At 44.1% G+C, this 8,789-nt stretch overlaps 1 pseudogene; it reads right to left on the bottom strand.

The window, feature by feature from the left end:
- Nucleotides 1-4,086: 4,086 nt before the first annotated feature.
- On the bottom strand, nucleotides 4,087-8,480 carry LOC136484292 (receptor kinase-like protein Xa21; annotated as a pseudogene).
- Nucleotides 8,481-8,789: the final 309 nt, after the last annotated feature.

Raw genomic sequence — 8,789 nt, 5'->3', positions numbered from 1 at the left:
CCACCCCTACAAATGGTTGCCAAATGAGCCGCCCCTACAAATGAATTTGTAGGGGCGGCCGGAGTTATTAGCCGTCCCTACAAATGGCCCCCGATTTGTAGGGGCGGCTCTATATCCCGCCGCCCCTACGGCTCAATATTGAACTGTCCCTATAAATAGATGCCGAGTATTAAAAATTAAGCACTAAAATTTAAATTTTCTAAATGACCTTGGATGGAGAAAAACTAAAATGAAAGTTGTAGATCTTGAAAAGTTATGAAACTTTGTAGTTGACAACTTTTTTATTTGAAATCATCTTGTCAAGGAAAACTACGTTTGAATTTTCAAAAATTTAAAATTTTAATTTTTTAAACGACCTTGGATGGACAAACAATAAAAACGAAAGTTGTAGATCTTGAAAAGTTATGAAACTTTGTAGTTGATGACTTTCTCATTTGAAATCATCTTGTCATGGAAAATTACGTTCGAATTTCTTAAATTTTAAATTCAAATTTTATAAGTGACCTCGGATGGAGAAACTACCAAAATGAAAGTTATAGATCTCGAAAAGTTATAAAACTTTGTAGTTGATAATTTTTTTATTTGAATTAGTATAGGGCCTCAAACAATCAATTTATGCTCAGCTTTGTATAATATTTGGGGAACCAAAATAGATTATAGAGAAAAGTGAACGTGAGGTGCAGTGGTAGAGGAGTTTGCGCGTGAGGGAGATGTTGCGGGTTTGAATCCCGACCGATGCAAAGTGTGCAAAAATTGTGAAAAAATATTGCAACCATAGAGTGGGTGTTTGGCTACCGGTGGGGTCATCCTCGGATTAAAAAAAATTGCTATTTTTTGCCCCTTTTTCGTGATTTTTGGAAATTGATTTGTAGGGGCGGCTCAATATCCAGCCGCTCCTATAAATCGATTTGTAGGGGCGGCTGGACGGTCTGAGAACCACTCCTACAAATCGATGATTTGTAGCCACGCTTTGGTAGGAGCAGCTGGCCAAACCGCTCCTACAAATGTCTATGAGCCGCCCCTACGAATCATATCTGTAGTAGTGCTAGTAGAGGACCAGGCGCTAGGACCGGCTTTCTGTGCTGCCACTACACACGGACGAGGTGCTGGGAACAGGCCTCGGCCGCACCGCCGCCGCTGCGCCATCAGGCGTCTGCGCCGCCGTCGCGCCTGTGGATGCTCGCACCACCGCAAAGCCCTTGGGCGTCATGCCTTGCCGCCGCCGCGCTCCTAGGCTCTAGTGCCGCCGCCCCTACCTTGGGCTCCAGCGCCATTGTCGCGCATCTCTGCTCTAGCGCCGCCGTCGCGCTCGATAATGGTGCCGAGAAAGAACGACGGTGGAGAAAGTATGCTGAGTGGGTGGGGGATTTTGGCGCAGAAGATTGGATTCTCCCGCGTGTGTAACCCGATCCGTGCCTCATCGCTCGGAGACGACGACGCGGATACATCACCTCTTCCTTCGGCAACTTAGCCTGTGAGCACGAGCCGTAGTCGTCGCCTCACGAGACGACGGCCTCACCCGTCTCTCTAGTTCAGCCTGGGGACATTTAGACCGAAAACCGAGAACCGACCCGAACTGAACCGAAACCGAACCGAACTGTCGGTTTTTCGTTTTTTTGGTTCGGTTTCGGTTTTAGGTCCTGGGAACTATGGTTATCGGCTCGGTGTTTGGTTTGTACGTGAAACAAAACCGTAGAACCGAGCAACCGAACGACATTCATCAAACTTCCTCTCCTCTCGCCAGAGCACCCCGACCCAATTAACAAGCCCACTCAGACACTCCACCCTCCCGACCCAATCCACCCCGTCCGCCATGCCGTACATCCACGCGAGACACCCGAGGGGAGGGGCGAGCCAAGCCACTCTCCAACCAAACCCTATCCACTACCCTGCCTGCGGCAGCGCGGTGCTTAGCGTCTTGGCGGAGGTGTGGAGCAGCGAACGCCGGAGAGGGCGAGCGCAGGAAAGGCAAGCAGCGCGGCGTCGGTTGCGAGCGTCGGGGTGCGTGAGCGGCGCGGTGGTGGCTGAAGCCTAGAGGGCTGATGTTGGCGGGGCGGCGGCATCATCAGTCAGATCGATTGTTTTTCCTTCTTTTCCTCCGTTTGTATTTTGTAATCTGAGATTCTAGGTACTTGGATCCAAAGCACAATCTCGTTCTTGTTTGTTTCTATGTGCTGATGTAGGTTTCGGTTTGTTTGGTGGAAACTGAAAACCGAAGTTTAAAACCGACACCGAATTGGTCGGTTTCTGTTTTCTCAAGCAACCGATAGGTTGTTGATGTCTACGAACCGAAGTTTTGGGAAACCGAAGAAACCGAACCGATTTGTCGGTTTAAACCGATTGCCCAGACTGATCTCTAGTCGCGAGGGTGTTTTCTGAAAAAAAAAAAACGGAACACAGACGGCTTAATCGTCGCGCTGTACTTGCCCTTAGCCAGTGACAGTAACACCATCATTATCGATTTATTTTTGGTTCTAACCACAGACTGCTACCGATACTGACAATGGAGCCAAAAGCCCATATAAGCAAATATGAGCCGAAACTTGGCCCATATAAGCCAAAAGCCCACACCAAACCCTCAGCCTCAAAGCTTCCTCGTGCCCGCTCTGTTCTGCTCTGCGCCGCCCGTAGTCACATGCCGACGAAGAGCCGCGCCGGCGAAGAAGGCCGAGTTCCGGCCGACTTCCTTGGAGCGGAACCCGAGCCCACGCCCGCGAGGAGCTCCACAGGACAGCAAACCCGACCCGGGAGAGGAAGACGCCCGTGGCCTGTGGCCCTGAGTCCCTGACGAATCCCCTGCTACCCTGCTCTGTGACTCCGACACGCCGCCGGCCCTGAGGTCAGCGGCCTTGAGATTTTGCTTTGCTTTTGAGATTTTAACTGACGACGAGCTAGCTTGCTGTGTTGAATTTGCTTTGCTATGTGAGAACTAGCTAGGACCGTACTGTTGGTTTCTGAAACTACGTGGGGAAGAGAATGCAGCTTAATTGACAGGGAAAATCCATTAAACTAGCTTTGTTGGGAGAATGTACTTATGTTGAGAAGTGTGGTTGCTGGCTTCTAAGCAGCAAGGGCTGCAGGTGTTTATAAAAAGTTCAATACTACACAGGTTTAAACATTTTTAGTTATATTTCAATCTAAAATCAGGCTTGTAGCACTAGAGAAAGTAGGTGCATATAGAGATAGTGATGTTTCACATCTTACACCAGCCCTGTTGCTCTTTTTTTTTTCTAGTAGAATGATGACATGACTTGGTTTGTTGATAGGAGTGGTATTCAGCATTTTTGTCTTGTCGATGGCCTGCAATTTCTTTTTTATGTGTTGATGATGATGCTTATGTTTAATCCTCTTTGTTTGGTGTAATATGGGTCGAGAAAGGTGTTGGCTGATGGCTGGTCCATGCCTACATATACCTGCAGTATGAGGGGAGCAGACAGGCAGAGACCTGTCGAGTGATGAGGAGAGTGTGCGGGTTCGCATTGCTTCTGGTTTACACAATGCTGTTTACATGGCCCATTCCCAATAAAACAGTTTACTGCTGTGTGTTGTCAGTCATTACAGCTAAGGTCCAAGCACTAGTACCATTATACAGATTGAGATTGTGCACTACTTTGCCATTTTTTTCAATGAAAAAGGAGTCCATACCCCACACCCACAATAGGCTATAACCAAGGAAAAGAACAGTCTACAAAGACCAACATTGGAGCATAGTATTTTTTTAATGGCCCCCATGCGCATACTAATTTTCATTACATGTCTCAAAAAATAGGTCTTCAATGCTAGGATATAATAAAACAATTATATGAATGATTTTGTTATTTATTGGAATTGGCATTGTAGTTCAGAGGCTGGCATGGTGCTGTTCAGTTATGTGAAATTTTGTTCTGTTCTTCAGATTTCCAAAATTTAGAGAAGGTTGGTCATCTTGCTTTTTTGCATACTGAAAGATAGGTAATATGTGCTATGAAATGCAAAGTGGGAGGCCAGGAACACATGATTGAAACACATGTTATATAGTGCCTAGAATATTCAGTTTATTTCATCATCACACTTTGGAGTTATTGATTGGAAAAAAATAGAATGGCATCTTGCTTTGCAGTATCTAACTAAGACTTTAGTTATATATTATATGGCGATGAAGTGTGTTATATTTTAGCACTGTGGGCTAGCATAACATCACTAGTTTCATTGTATCAGTCATTAATGTTTCACATGGAGTTCAAGTTTGTTCTAAAAGGGCTAAAAAATTTTAGGTCATTACACAATTGGGCTATGATGCTTAGGGAGTTTGGGGTCACATAAATGTGGTGATTCTGAACTAAACATGCGGTGGTAGAAGCGGTCATGCGTACTGTTATTGACACTTGGTATTGTTTCCCAGTACCACACTTAGTACTGTAGCCAGGGTTGACACTTAGTACGGATTCCAGGTACTGTACCAGTTTCTTATACTAGGAAAAGTACTAATACTTATCTATCCCTGGCTACATATTTATTTGATCAAGTGCCTTGTACAAATCTTTTTCCATACGCGAAGTGCAACTGCTACAGAGGTACTATGTGAATTACTGTAACATAGATACACTTCCCAATGACCACAATGTTGAAAATTCTTCTTTGATGGCCAAGATTTCAGCATAAACCTCCTCTGTTCTTGGCCGATCCTTGGGTGACATCTCAGAACATTTTAGACCAAGATTTGCGAGTTGCATGGCACAGTGCTGCATTTCAACCATTTCTTGTTCTCCATCTTCACCTTCATGATATCCAGTGAGATTTGGTTCTAAAATGTTATGAATATTCAGTGGAAGTGATGACTCCACAAAGTTGTGGATGTTTACACCATCCTTAAACATGTCATCAGTTGGTCGCTTTCCTGTAATAAACTCCAGCAGAATAATTCCATAGCTGTAGATGTCACCCTCAACTGAGATTTTGCACCCCACACCATACTCTGCAATGTTGTGCAAAACTTATAAGAAAATCCTCCACTTAGCTTTCTCAGAAAATTGAGAAAAATATAGATTAGATGCCAAAGCATCATTTACAGGACAAATATCATGTGTACATAAGTACAATTCATTCTGATTAAAAAAAACAAGAGTGAAACACATGGTCACCTGGTGCAATGTATCCGATAGATCCTCTCGGTCCTACAGCACTCGATGAATTATTGAATCCTGTTGAAAAGTCAACAGAAAGAAACTTTGCAAGACCGAAATCACCGAGAGATGCAACCATTTCGTCATTCAAAAGGACATTGCTTGGCTTCAGATCACGATGTACCAAAGGAGGAGTGCATCGGTTATGAAGATAGTCCAATGCAGCAGCAATATCCACAGCTATTGCTATTCGTGTGCCTAAACTCAATGGTCTTTTCGTGCTTTTTATGTAGTCTTTCTGATGGAGCCAGCTTTCTAGGTTACCATTTACCATGTGCTCAAGAATGAGTGCTTTGAATTCATTTCCAGTTGGATCAAATGTTGAACATACACTAATCACTCTTATAAGATTCCGATGGCGAATGTTTCTCAATGCCTCACATTCAGAAAGGAAGTTACTTGGTGCTCCAAATTGGTCAAGCCTGAATACCTTTATGGCAACTGCACATTCTTCAACCTTGAATTGACCTTTGTACACCAATCCAAATCTTCCGGATCCAACAAGACTGTTAGGAGAGAAACCATCTGTTGCTTTGAATAGATCACCATACGAGAAATTCTTTAGCTTCTTTAATGACTGGTTGGTTAGCTGCTTTCCTTTCCTTCTCTTCTTCAAAATAATGACAGCAACACATGGCATTGTGACTGCAGCTACACTAGCAAGTGAAACCAGAACAGCTAAAATGTAGGCATGCTTCTTTCTTTGGGGTCTTGATGTCAAGCACTGTGGTACATGTAGATCAGGAGACGTTGCACACAACTTATTGTTTCCTTGGATGTATACATCATTTGGTTTAGCAAAGATGCCGCCTCCAGGGACAGGGCCCTCAAGGTCATTGAAGGATAGATTTAGAATCAGTAAAGAGCTAAGTGACTCCAAAAATTCAGGAATTCTACCAGACAAGTTATTCTGGGAAAGATCCATCACAGTGATGCCTTTTAAGTTGATGAAAGAATCTGGGATGCTTCCTTGCAGATTATTTGCTTCTAAGTGGAGTGACTCCAGAAGAAGGCATTGACCAAGTGTGGAGGGGATCTCACCTGATAATCGATTGTTGGAAAGACTAAGTGAATTCATATTGATCAATCCACTAATCTCAAACGGTATGTCTCCAGTGAGTTTGTTATTGGACAAGTCTAAGCCAAGAGAAAGTGTAGATATCGAAAATAGTTCCCGTGGAATGCCTCCGTATAAGCTATTGGAAGAAAGATTGAGTGTTGTCAGTTGTTTGCAGTACTCTAAACTAGAAGGTATGGGCCCGGTCAAATTATTTTCCTCGAAAAGAAGTTCAGTAAGCCGCTCTAACTTTCCAATTGATCTTGGGATTTCTCCAGAAAGTTGGTTTTTGGATATGGTCAGAATGGACAAGTTTTGGAGGTTCCCTAGCGTCTGGAATTTTCCCTGAAAGAAAATTATTATCTAACTGAATTACGGTGAGATTCGTGAACTTTCCTATATCTGATGGTATAGAGCCTGTGAATTGGTTATGTTTTAGAACCATGATCTCTAAGCTTTTTGGGATATTGGTGATATAAGTAGATATTGTACCTTGGAGGTTGTTTCTATCTAACCATAAATTATTTAACTGTGTGCAGTTGACTAGAGAGGACATGAAAGACCAATCTCCAGCTTCAAGCCTATTTGCACCTAGATCTAGGTAACTCAACAAGGTCAGTGATCCCAGTGAAGGAATAACACCCGTGAATGCGTTGCTACGGAGATCTAGATATTGCAAATTTGTGGCATTGGCCAGTGAAGCTGGAATTGGACCTTCAAACCTGCTCCCTTCCAATATCAACTGTGTGATGCTTGTAAGGGTGTTGCCGATACTGGCGGGAAGTGTACCGGCAAGTTGGTTGGCCCCAACTCCAAGAAAATTAAGAGAGGAGATGTTATAGAGTGCAGGTGCAACGGTGCCTGACAAGTTGTTGTAGCTGAGGTCTAGTGCTTGCAGGGGTTTTAGCTTACCTAAGCTCTCTGGAATCCTTCCTCGTAAACTGTTATGAGAAAGCAGTAAGAAAGCCAGGGAAGAAAGATTACCAAGTGAGCTAGGAATCTCTCCAGAGAGCTTATTTTGATCTAATCTAAGGTAATTCAGTGCTGAGGAAGATGCCTGCAAGAAAGGCGGAACTGACCCGGAAAGGGAATTGTCTGAGAGATCTATGTAATACAGAGATGTGGTATTGAGCAAAGCGGTGGGTATCCCTCCAGATAGGCTGTTGTTCTGAAGATTCACCCACGTCAGGTTTTTGCTCTGTCCTAGAAATTCAGGAATGTTTCCTGTGATATTGTTGCTGGGGAGAAACAATGCATAGAGATTGGGAAGCAGGCCAAACTGTGGAGGGATGCTTCCCTGAAGATTGTTGTAGCCAAGAATAACAGTCTGAAGGGATGAGCACTGAGCAAGGCTTGGAGGGATCTCACCTTGGAGGGAATTGCTATCAAGGTCGATTGTCTCAAGACGTGAACATGCGGATATTGCCTCTGGTATCTCACCGCGAAGGGAGTTCATGCTGAGGTTGAAGTACCGAAGCTGGGTTAGCCGGCCGATGTCAGGAGAAATCTGGCCATCGAGCTGGTTGTTGGGCATGTGGATCCTTTCAAGGAAGCTGAGGTTGGCGACACAAGGGAATATGCTGCCAGCGATGTTCTTGGATTCAAGGTCCAGTGCAATGACTCGAGATGCCTGCTGTCTGCTGCCGCATGTCACCCCATGCCACTTGCAGAACACACGGGATTCGTCTCTCCATGAGGCCAATGCACCTGATGGGTCGAGGAGCTGAGATTTGAGACAGAGGAGAGCACTGGATTCATTCAGTGCGGCGGGTGATGTGTGTTGACACAAGGCAAGGAAGTGGATGGAGATGAAAGCAAGCAGCGGCAGGATGGAATTGCTGTGGATGGCTATGTGAGACATTGTTTCTATGCATATATGGATGGATGCATGTGTAGATCATCCTGCTGCCTTGGGCTAACCGTATATGATGAGGTTATATAGAGCTTCATGCCTGTTGCACTGTATGAATCTGACCTCACAAGCCTGTCACCCTCTGCTTCTTCAGCAATAGGACCATTCAACATCTTGCCGCAAAGAGTCAATAATGGAGCTTTTATATTGCGCTCTGATGTACAAAATAAAGGAGCTTGCAGACAATTTGGACAGCTCAGTCAACACGTTTCCTGAAAATATGATATGTGAATTATTTGACCAAAGCAGAGTGGCCCAGATTTTCTATGCGCCTGATGTAAACAAAGTAAAGGAGCTTGCTGACAATTTGGACAGCTTATTTAACACATTCCTAAAAGTATGACATAATTTTTTTGACCAAAGTAGTGCTAATAGGCACTATATATCACTGCAATCTCATGTACTAGTCATGTTTTTTTTTCCACTAGTAATGTTTGTTGGGGAGTAAAATGCAATAGCAAACAAGTGAGCTCCTTCAACACCAGAGAGCTCAAAGCTTGAAGTCGATGGAGAGGAGAGAAAATAACAAAATGAGTGAGAATAATGAAACCCCACATTTGCCCGAACAGCCAAACTCTGTATTTGCAAGTGATGATGTATAGTATCATGCATTTGACCAATCAACAAGACTACAAGAGCAAGTGATGATGTCTAGTAT

Source organism: Miscanthus floridulus, chromosome 9, assembly GCF_019320115.1.
Source record: "Miscanthus floridulus cultivar M001 chromosome 9, ASM1932011v1, whole genome shotgun sequence".
Classification (NCBI taxonomy): Eukaryota; Viridiplantae; Streptophyta; class Magnoliopsida; order Poales; family Poaceae; genus Miscanthus; species Miscanthus floridulus.
Note: the sequence above shows the minus strand (reverse complement) of the source record. Positions and strands in the feature narration are given on the sequence as shown.